General features: G+C 42.8%; 1 protein-coding gene across 3 annotated transcripts in view; it reads right to left on the bottom strand.

The window, feature by feature from the left end:
* The window catches only part of CAMK2A (calcium/calmodulin dependent protein kinase II alpha), a 176,627-nt gene that overhangs the window by 66,708 nt on the left and 97,556 nt on the right, over positions 1-12,363 (bottom strand). The window lies entirely within an intron of this gene.

Here is a 12,363-nt window from a genome sequence, read left to right as displayed (position 1 = left end):
GAGTAACGTGCCGCGTGACCTGGCACGTATACGCCATGTGAGATTTTCAGCGCTGTATACGTTCCCATTGATTTCAATTGGAGCCTGGATCGTATACGAGACTAACTCCCATTGAGATCAATGGGAGCGTATACGGCACTCAAAATCTCACACGACGTATATGTGCCAGGTCACACGGCACATTACTCCGTGTGAATGCATCCTTAGAGAAAAAAAAAAAGTAAAAACAGACCTTTTTCCCTTAATAAAAAAAACCCACAAAATTGTTATCGCCACATATATAACAACCCATAAAATCCATAAAACAAAATAGTAATGTCATAAACCATATTCAGATGCCAGAATGATCTGATGATCTCAAAAACAAAAAGTAATAAAAACTGATAAAAAAAACTCATAGGGTGAGTTCACACGGAGTAAAGTGCCACGAGATGTGGCACGTATACGCCGTGTGAGACTTTGCGGGCTGTATACGCTCCCATTGATATCAATGGGAGCTGGGATCGTATACGCGGCGCTATTTTGCGGCCGTAATCTCACACGGCATTTACGTGCGACATCACGCGGCACTTTACTCCGTGTGAACTCACCCTTATGTATCCACAAAATACCAGGTACATTGAAATAAAATGTAAAACATTATCAGGGTGGAATATTTACTTGAGCCATAAAATCTACAAAAGAAAAGTGACATTTTCGGGAGGGTTTTTACAGTTTTAGTGTGACTTTTAGGGGTTACGTTGATGGAGGGGTTTCTGGGAAACCTCTTCATTAGTATTCACAGTGGCCAGAGGAAAGGGACCAGTAAGGGAGTCTGCACACCGGCAAACCTGGGTGAGTCGACATTTCTGGAAAAGATGAGGCTCAGGGTGGGGGATACTGGTTGGCCTGACTCTATAACTACGTGTCATCTCAGCTGCACACTGTGTCTACAGTATATAAAAATAATCTGGACAGTTTTGTTATACCCAGTATATTATATTGACACATAGCCTAGTTGAGATACTATGCGATGGGTATCTGTATGAAGTACAATGTGAGTACTGTGTCATGCCAGGGTCCTACCATGTCATCTGGGTCAGGGTCCCACCAGGAGATTCACGTGTTCACCTGTGGGCCAATCCGAGCCTAATTGGGAAACCAATACATTACACCTACAGCTTTTATAACATCTCCTTTTAAGTCCATAGGTAGTAATATGGATCTGGTTCCCCCATTGCAGCTAAAATAGTCCATTCTTTTGGGAAAGCTTTCTACAAGGTTTTGGGGTATGTCTATGGGATATTTTGCCCATTCATTCAGAAGATCGTTTTGAAAGTCAGGCACTGATGTTGGATGAGAGGGACTGGCTCACTATATCTGTATTGGTTCATCCCATAGATGTTAAATGTGGTTGAGGACAGGGCTCTATGTGGGACAGTCAAGCTCTTCCACACTAGACTTCCCCAACCATGTCTTTATGGACATTGCATTCTGCACTACGATACAGTGCAGTTTGCACAGAAAACGGGCCTTCCCTAAACCTTTCTAACAAAGTTGTAATTACACAATTGTTGAAAAATATCTTGGTATACTGAAGCATTAAGCGTTCCCTTCACTGGAACTAATGAGCCTAGGCCGTTCTCTGCAAAACAACCCCTTTGCTGTTGGCACCGTGCAGTCAGGCAAGTAACGTTCTCCTGGCATTTGCCAAATTAACAAGACTTATCCATCAGACTGCCAGATAGAGAAGTGTGATTCGTCAACCAACAAAACACTTTTCCACGGCTCCAGAGTCCAGTTAAAACAGCAATGTTCTCGCGAATAAGGGCTAAGAAGTGCATTTCAATACTTTTGTAAAGATAATGTATATACAGTGAAATCTCTCGAAAAGACCACCCAGACCACAGTTTTTGTGACGGATTTTCAAAGACATCCCTAGAAGACCATGTATTCATACAATTTTGGGTGGAGGCGTCAAAAAGGGTTCACTGCATACTGTATTATACGAGCTGTAAGCCAATGACTGATCAGATAATGGAGGGGGTGTACATCTCACCCAGACTACTCAGGTGGGTGAGACGAGAAAACTCCAGGAATGTTTGTTCTCAGCAGAAAACTTTCGTCTGCTGAGCATTTTGGTAAATGCTCAGTACTGGGCTGGATTTTTAGGAATGACAGGTAGGATTGGTAGTGGGACCTGTCATTCCACCCCCCTCCAGTCCACACTTTGGGAATGTTCCGGCAGTGACTCAGCTGTAGAGTCTCCTCGTCAAGGAGGCTTAAGAAGTCAGCTCCAGCAGCAACACTTTGGCAGAGCTTGGCTGGAGTGCTGACAGAGGTCATATTTTTGGAGCTGTGTCCTGAGTGATTCAACTGGCTGTTTGATTTCTGTTATTCTAGGTGAGGTAACCTATTCTGATGTTTAGTAAGAGCCTAACCGGACAGGTATTTATTTTTGTATTGTTTCTTTTGTTGCTGCACTACCTAGTGAAAATAAACCCTACCTTTGTTTTGGACTGAAGAAACTGGACTTGTGTGTTTATGCCACCCCACCTAGCAACCCCAGACCCTGACATAGCATAAACAGAGCAGAGGAGCCATATTGCCACCATCCTGGTGCTGAAGAGTACTACAATTACAGATGGCTAGCAAAACATTACTACAACACATCCAGTCCCAGAATAGTAGAGTACTGACACATGGGGAGCCATCCTTGAGACGACTGAGGACTAGATAATAGCTATTTTATTTATTCCCTTATGAAACAAGAAGAGCTCAGGCGAGGTGTTCGTGTAGTTGAACTCTTCATTACGTAATTGCAGCTCTACTAAAGTCTGATTGTTTCGTCTTTAACCCCCTCGACCATGGAAAACCCCACACTGTGAGGGGAGGACAATGTAGGAGGGGGACTCCATACAGCGACATGTTAATAGCAATGTAGGAGACAATGAACAACGAGGGAATACTGGGCTATTTCGGTATGCTGACACCCAATTGCATGTTCGAAGCCTGGCAATTAGCTCGGGATATGTTAATTGTAGCTTAATTCCTCCATCATACACACTACACTTACACAGCAAGGGCAACTAAAAATCCCTCCACAAAGGCCTGCCGTGATTAGCAAACATCAGCTTTCCGCACACAAAGAAATTTGGAACATTCTGCCATTGTGCTTCTATTTCCAGTTCATTTTCCAAATCACTGGGCTCTACCCCTCCTTGATGTGACTGTTACCTTTTACAGTGAATAACATTTGCATTCTGGAGTCTCAGGGTGTTCGGGGAGATGGAGTCGAAGGATTTGCAAGTTCTTTGCTGTCTTTTACTGTAACTAAAAAGGTTCTAAGTAAGTCTGTACTCAACAAATTGGTCCCAAGCTGATAGTTTCAAAAAATATGGAGGCGGATTTTACCACAGTTTAACATGTAAGATAATGAAAGAAAGCCGTAATTGTCAGAGAGCAGGTGGGAGCGAGTAGGAAAGTAATGTCAAACATGAAAACCAAGTGCAGATGACAAATCGGAATATGACAGCAAGATGGGAGATGACCTGAAATATGTATAGATTCCACCTTAGCAGCCCACCTTGTCATTCCTATCATCTTATACTTCAGTTTGTCCTCCACAAATATCTATCGTATAATTTGTATAAGATGTAACATTACCATGTTTGTCATATGGTATTATACAAACATATCACACCATTACAAGTTTGTCATATGATTATATCACCATTGTATCCGTACGACAAATTTAACTTAGAGATCACATCAGCTGCCTCAAAACATCAACTCTTACCTCTTCCTTTAGCCTGTGGTCATCCACTGTCATTCACAAAGAAGGGCACAAACTTCAACTGTCTCTTTCCTATCCAAACTATCAGATTTTTTAAGAACCCTACATGACCACAACTTCACTGTCATCCATTTTGTTTTCATCCCCACTATTGCTGTCTCATCCCTTGGCATCACCAACGTGGTCCTGGATTTCTTCATACCTGATTAACCTTACATTTAGTGACTCCTATTCAGAAGCCAACTCTTCACTGGACCCTCTCTCTCTGTAGCTGACCCTCAAGCATCTGTCCTGAGACTCCTATTATTCTCAATCTATACCTTAGGCTTGGACCAGCCCATAGTCCCATGGCTTTCAATATCATTTTTTGGATCGAACCTTTGTGATGTCATACATTGATGTGCCCCACAAGACTGCTAAGGCCGAATCAAACTGTAAGGATTGGAGTCAGGGTCAGGCAGTGCAAAGTGACACAGCTGGGAAAGCAACACTGTGCAGCTAAGGACAAAAGGGGTCGCAGGCCCTGCAGCTATAACTATGCTGTAATATCTGAGATGAGGCAGACCCATGCACTTCCTAATTGAAGTGCGCCTACCAAGGCTCCTGACACTTCTATCCGGCGGCTAGGATAAGGGGAGAGGAGGCCCTGAAAGTCCTAGGGACTGGAGTCACGGGGTCACACCTGAACAGAAAGCACAGTGTACTGCAATGCAAAACAAAAGACTAAACAGCATGGAACCAGGGAGGACCACAAGTCCCAGCAAGACACAGAAGAGAAGGCGAGGTCAGACGAGAAGAGGTCGAGCCAGGAGATATAATAAAGGTACCGAATCAAAAGACAAGGGAGAGTCAAAAATACAAGCCGGGTCTAAAAACCAAGAGACATATGGAAAACAAACAGACAGGGAATCAGACTGAGCAGGGGGACCAGGAAACACAAAGTGAATGGCTGGCAAGGATCCATGCCTGGGTGGGGTTTAAATAGCAGCAGAGAACACACCTGATGGCTAACGGCATGGAGACTGAGGGCAAGGAAAGTACACCCAGTAGAACTCCTAACACGTCTCCCAGGGAGACGCCGCGCAGCAAGGAGACCGCGGCGACTCCGTATCCTGACACAAACCCAATCGATTAAGCTGTTAACTCATCCAGAGGCCAGAAGAGGCCTAAAGAAGATGCCATGGGACAACTGGATGCACAGGCAAGGTGAGTATAAGTGTTTGTTTTTTTCACTCACCTCCCCTGGGCTTCCAGTATTATACTCTGTGGTCTAAGGAACCCCCTGAGTATAATAGTGTTTTGTGGGTAATGAACCCCAAACATTTTGTGTCGAATCTGGTTCTAATCTGATTCATCTATCAAAGTTGATGGCTCCACACTTCAGTCTCACAAACCTGCTTCCATGGTTAACCTATTGTTCTGTCCTACCTTCAAACCACACATGCAAGAACTTAAAGGGCAACCTGTTTGGACAATTTGGGACACTACAACCAGATTTAAAAGACTGTCCCCCACAATCACAATCTTCAAGGCTCTTCTGCAAAGTTTACAACTTTCAATAGTCCTGCTACACACACTACTAGAGATGAGCGGATCGGTTTGTAGCAAACCAAATATGAGCCAAATATTCCAAGTTGATCGGCTCTTAACAAAACTGAACAATTTGGGATTCATCACAGACAAACTAAAATGGCGAATAGATGATAGCAAGACCAGTGCTGCAATTATCAGCGGTGGTCCCACTATCACAGAAGAGCCTTCCACTATTATTTCGCCCACAAGAGCGCCAGGTTTCTAGGAGCCCTGAGAGTGTTCTATACTATGTTTTCATACTTGTTCAACCCAAAACAGATGAACCCAAAGGAATTGTGAGGGGATTAGCCCATCTCGACACATCACCATCTGAACAGCTTTTACCCATAAAAACTGTCTCTCTTCCCATTTCCTTAGTCTTCACAGGGAGGGTCCTCTCTCCCACTCTACTAAGTCTCTTAGTTTATTGTACTCATTTTTGCATTATGTACATAAACTTTTTTCATATGTCCAGGACCACGGAATTAATGGTGCTACAAAAATTATTATTATAATAATAATCACAGACATATCCATAGGATATCCCATAAATTTATGATAGCTGCTAGATTCACCTTTGGGATGGGCAACTATGTTGAGAATAGGGGTTCCAAAACCCTTATCTTGCCTGTAAAAGGTGACCACTGGTCATTAGTCACTTCTACTGGAAGTAGTCTGGGTAGAGGGTAGTCTGAAAAGTTTCTGACCTCCACATGTAGATGGCAACAATCGTCAACCAAAGTTGGGGAATGTGTTCGCACATGCATTGGAATTAGAGATGAGCGAACACTGTTCCGAACAGCCGTTCCGAACAGCACGCTCACAGTACGCTCCCATAGAAATGAATGGAAGCGGCCGGCACGCGGGGGGTTAAGCGGCCGGCTGCCGGCAAAGTCTGCGTGCCAGGTGCTTCCATTCATTTCTATGGGAGCATGCTGTTCGGATCAGCTGATCCGAACAGTGTTCGCTCATCTCTAATTGGAATGTATTCACAAAAATTTCAGCCATTTTGCAGCAGCGTTTTTTCTTTGATAGTCATTGAAGTTGATGTGAGTGATTTTGTGAAAATGGATTAAATCGAATATCGAGCGGTCATTAGATATTTGTTTTTGAAAGGCAATATGCCTTCGCAAATTAAAGACGAGTGGACACTGTGTATGGGGACTCAGCACCATCATGTACCACCGTCAAATTTTGGGCAGCTGAATTTAAACGTGGCCATACCAGCTTGGTTGATGATGAACGTTCGGGTTGACCATAAACTGCAACCATGAACGAAAACATTGCTCAAGTTCACCAAATGGTGCTAGAGAACCGTCAAATTAAGGTTAGAGAGATAGCAGAGACTATGAGCATATAGCTTAATATATGATTAAGGGGGTAACCCCGAAACGCGTAAGCGTCTTTTTTTAACGCACCGTGTGTTTTTCTGCTGGACACCCTTTGTATACTGTTCTTTTAATTTTCTATGGAATAAAGAATCTGATATTTTAAAGGCTCTGGAGTGTCTGCAGACCATCTCTTCATATTTATCCTCATCAGCTGATTTCCTCTTCAGTCCAGAGGTAAGGTCTTGCACCTCTAACGAAGCCAAAGGAAGTGGTAAGACGCAGTTCCTTTACTATATATATTTTATATAGAAAGAACGTGTTTGCCACATATTGGTTGAAATTTTAGGGATGAGAAAGCTGACCACGCACTGGGTGCTGTCATCGTCAACCAAGCTGGTACGGCCACATTTAAATTCAGCTGCCCAAACTTTGACAGTGGTACATGATGCAAAATGGCTGAAATTTTTGTGAGTACCTTCCAACACATGCGCGAACACATTCCTCATCTTTGGTTGACGAGTGTTGCCATCTACATGTGGAGGTCATAAACTTTTCAGACTACCCTCGTATGTACCGGTTCTGTAAAAAGTTGCATTTAAAGAGGACCTTTCACCATATCTGGGCACATGCAGTGTTATATACTGCCAGAAAGCTGACAGTGCGCTGAATTCAGCGCACTGTCGGCTTTCCCGATCCGTGCCCGGTGTAAAGCGCTATCGGTCCCGGTACCGTAGCGCTTTACAGTCAGAAGGGCGTTTCTGACCATTAGCCAGAGACGTCCTTCTGCCTCGCGGCGCCTATCGCGCTGTGCTGTGGAGCCGGGAGGAACGCTCCCTCCCTCTCCTGATAATGCTCGTCTACGGACAAGCTGTGTGAGCAGAGGGAGGGGGCGTTCCTCCCCGCTCCACAGCACAGCGCGATTGGCGCCGCGAGGCAGTAGGACGTCTCTGGCTAATGGTCAGAAACGCCCTTCTGACCATAGAAGAGCTACGGTACCGGGCCGTAAGCTCTTCACACCGGGCACAGATCGGGAAAGCCGACAGTGCGCTGAATTCAGCGCACTGTCAGCTTTATGGCAGTATATAGAACTGCCTGTGCCCGGATATGGTGAAAGGTCCTCTTTAAGCACGGTAATAATTTATTAAGGATTCCTTCACATGCCCGTACCTTAGTTGATAAGATGATGACAGACTCCCTTTAAGGTAGCCATACGTATTACATGAAAGTTAAGCATCTAATTGTGGATGATCATGTCCCGACGCTCCACTGATGGCAGATGTCGGAGGTAAAAAGGATCCAAAAGTTGGACGTCAATTAGCTAACCCTATCATTGTCAAGGAAAATAAACTATCGCCAAAGGTTATCTGCCAGTGGCTTACTCACGTCTCACCTTGTTTGCTTCACTTAAGCAAGTGTGCATGTGGATAGTAAGATCCTGAAAACCTATATCAACATTTAGCCACAGTCCCTACAGAATCCTATGGTTATAAGGAGGTGATTTTCTACTAAATGTCGATTGTTCAAGTTGGAGCACAACAAAATGGGTTAACACGGATATTTATATACAGAACACAATGTAATTGTAGGGGAAAGTGGCCATTATAATACCAGTGTATGTGCACTACATTTAACTGCACCTATTAAGTGTTATTATTATCAACACTGAGTGGAAACACTTCTCTGTAAATGCTATATGCCAACAAATACTGAAAAGCAATTCTGATGCCAGTGACATTTCTTGGTGACCCTGTCCATAAACGTAGAGTTTTAGCCGAAAGTAATTTTTCGGAGAATTCAGCAGAGCTGAATGTGCTGTACATTTAGTTCTGTAAGCTCAAGAAGGTCACTGATAAGGTGAGTACATACGGGAGATATTTAGATAGTCATGGAAAAGTTAGGTCTGTGCTATATACAGACAAATTAACCTATATACCCTATAAAACTGAGCGTTCTGCACCATATGGTGAAATGCCAAATGTCTTTTTGCACCTTACACAGGGTATACAAGGGGAAACAATGATAACCTAATTACAGGGTTGATCTACCACAGAGACCCTCAGAGTAGAGTAACATGTCAACATATTCAATTTTCCTACAGCACCCCCACAGGGAATATGGAGAATTATATAATTTCCACTGAAATCAATGGGCAGACTGTGAAATATAAGGACAAGCCATGTCCTCTAGAATGATTATCATTAAACAGAGGAGAGAAATACCGTATATACTCAAGTATAAGCTGACCCCCCCTAATTTTACCACAAAAAACTGGGAAAACTTATTGACTCAAGTATAAGTCGAGGGGGGGGAAATGCAGCAGCTACTGGAAAATTTCAAAAATTAAAATGGTCAGAGTTTTTGGGTGCAGTAGTTGTTAAGTGCTGGGAAAGGGGAGGGGGTGTTTTGGTTGTCTGTCTGCTCCTTCCTTGAGCCTGAGGACTGTTTTTTTTCCCCCACTTGGAATTCAGTCTGTCTGAATATAGGGTCTGCAGTGCTCCTATTAACCCCTTTCCGAGGTTACAGAAGCACTGCAGATACCCTATATTCAGTAGACCGGGCACTTTCAGACACAGGGATACCTAATGTGTATGTGTTTCACAATCATTTTCTACTTTTGTGTCTATTCTAGGGAAAGGAAGGATTTAGAACTTTAATATTTTTTTTTAAAGCTTCCCCCCCCACACACACACTTTTTTTTTTGTTTTTTGCTCACTCAAGTATAAGCCGAGGGGGGCTTTTTCAGCACAAAAACTGTGCTGAAAAATTCGTCTTATACTCGAGTATATACGGTAAACATTATGTTAGTGAATGCTGTAATAATAATAATAAATATAATAATAATAATAATAATACATATATAATTAATAATAATAATAATAATAATAATAATAATAATAATAATATATCCCCATAATAGATATGGGCAGCTGTAATGTGAATTTACCCACTGCCTTATTTCAATACTACATACAATGCTACCCCAATCATCAATATGCTTTATACAGTCCTATGAAAAAGTTTGGGCACCCCTATTAATCTTAATCATTTTTAGTTCTAAATATTTTGGTGTTTATAACAGCCATTTCAGTTTGATATATCTAATAACTGATGGACACAGTAATATTTCAGGATTGAAATGAGGTTTATTGTACTAACAGAAAATGTGCAATATGCATTAAACCAAAATTTGACCGGTGCAAAAGTATGGGCACCTCAACAGAAAAGTGACAGTAATATTTAGTAGATCCTCCTTTTACAAAGATAACAGCCTCTAGTCGCTTCATGTAGCTTTTAATCAGTTCCTGGATCCTGGATGAAGGTATTTTGGACCATTCCTCTTTACAAAACAATTCAAGTTCAGTTCAGTGTGATGGTGGCCGAGCATGGACAGCCCGCTTCCAATCATCCCACAGATGTTCAATGATATTCAGGTCTGGGGACTGGGATGGCCATTCCAGAACATTGTAATTGTTCCTCTGCATGAATGCCTGAGTCGATTTGGAGCAGTGTTTTGGATCATTGTCTTGCTGAAATATCCATCCCCGGCGTAACTTCAACTTCGTCACTGATTCTTGAACATTATTCTCAAGAATCTGCTGATACTGAGTGGAATCCATGCGACCCTCAACTTTAACAAGATTCCCGGTGCCAGCATTGGCCACACAGCCCCAAAGCATGATGGAACCTCCACCAAATTTTACAGTGGGTAGCAAGTGTTTTTCTTGGAATGCTGTTTTTTTGGACGCCATGCATAACGCCTTTTTGTATGACCAAACAACTCAATCTTTGTTTCATCAGTCCACAGGACCTTCATCCAAAATGAAGCTGGCTTGTCCAAATGTGCTTTTGCATACCTCAGGCGACTCTGTTTGTGGCGTGCTTGCAGAAACGGCTTCTTTCTCATCACTCTCCCATACAGCTTCTCCTTGTGCAAAGTGCGCTGTATTGTTGACCGATGCACAGTGACACCATCTGCAGCAAGATGATGCTACAGCTCTTTGGAGGTCATCTGTGGATTGTCCTTGACTGTTCTCACCATTCTTCTTCTCTGCCTTTCTGATATTTTTCTTGGCCTGCCACTTCTGGGCTTAACAAGAACTGTCCCTGTGGTCTTCCATTTCCTTACTATGTTCCTCACAGTGGAAACTGACAGGTTAAATCTCTGAGACAACTTTTTGTATCCTTCCCCTGAACAACTATGTTGGACAATCTTTGTTTTCAGATCATTTGAGAGTTGTTTTGAGTAGCCCATGATGCCACTCTTCAGAGGAGATTCAAATAGGAGATCAACTTGCAATTGGCCACCTTAAATACCTTTTCTTATGATTGGATACATCTGGCTATGAAGTTCAAAGCTCACTGAGGTTACAAAACCAATTTTGTGCTTCAGTAAGTCAGTAAAAAGTAGTTAGGGGAATTCAAATCAATAAAATGATAAGGGTGCCCATACTTTTGCACCGGTCAAATTTTGGTTTAATGCATATTGCACATTTTCTGTTAGTACAATAAACCTCATTTCAATCCTGAAATATTACTGTGTCCATCAGTTATTAGATATATCAAACTGAAATGGCTGTTGCAAACACCAAAATATTTAGAACAAAAAATGATTAAGATTAATAGGGGTGCCCAAACTTTTTCATAGGACTGTATGTATAGTGCAGCATATACTATTATTAAAGAATAATGTTGTGTATGCCTTGTGTTTACCTGTTTGGGCTAATGTGCCATTTATGAGCTGTCAGCTTGGCTTCTTTCTATTTTATATGGATCCCCTAACTAAAGGGGTTTTCCAGGAATATGGATTGTATGGCCTAACCTTAGGATAGGCCAATAACATTTGATTGGTGGGGGTGGGGGGTGGGGGTCTGTCTGCTGGCCCTCACACCGATCAGCTATACAGGGCTTCTTCTGGCTACATGAACTGCACCACACAGGTCTAGAAGTCGCCTTGTGCCCAGGGTAGTGGTCAGGCTTCAATGGGATCTGAGCTGCTGTAGTGGAACATGGCAAATGCACAGGACATGAAGCCAACTTCTTTCAGCCCTGCATTGTGTATAGTATGGGATCTAGAAACAGTTGGCCCCCAGGTGTCAGATATTCATGGCCTATCCATGGCCTATCCTACATGTAACAGCACTGGATGGGCAATGCAGAGGAACAAGGAGGGTGGATTTTGGTGGTGAGGGGAAGTGTCTGAGAACTGCTAAGAAAGATATGGATGGTGATGGTGTAATCGCGTATTTCCCAGGAAGTCAGCTACACACAGAGGGGAGCGACCTGGGTACAAAGGACAGCAAACTCTTTACTGGTAGTCAGAATACGCATCACACAACATGGCTGCCGATAATGAAAGCGTTCAGAATGTATAGATGTAACTTAGCTGGCATGAAATAAATGACACACTCCTGGAATATTGCTGGCGAGTTAGTATTATCATTTTCTAAAAATGTCGTAGTCCTTCTTTAAAGAAAATTTCGGATTGATCAGTCAACTCCAAGCTCCATGCTGTTTTGTATCTCTGTTGTTAAAGGGTGTATCCACTTTTCACATACTGCTGCACAACCCATGTATCTTATAAAGGGGTCAGATTATGACTGTAGCAGTGGCGTAACTACATTAGGGGCCCGGTGACAGCTGTTACCACTGCGATCATTATAGTCGGGGGTCTTTTTGGACCCCCGA

This window comes from Leptodactylus fuscus, chromosome 5, assembly GCF_031893055.1.
Source record: "Leptodactylus fuscus isolate aLepFus1 chromosome 5, aLepFus1.hap2, whole genome shotgun sequence".
NCBI classification, from domain to species: Eukaryota; Metazoa; Chordata; class Amphibia; order Anura; family Leptodactylidae; genus Leptodactylus; species Leptodactylus fuscus.
Note: the sequence above shows the minus strand (reverse complement) of the source record. Positions and strands in the feature narration are given on the sequence as shown.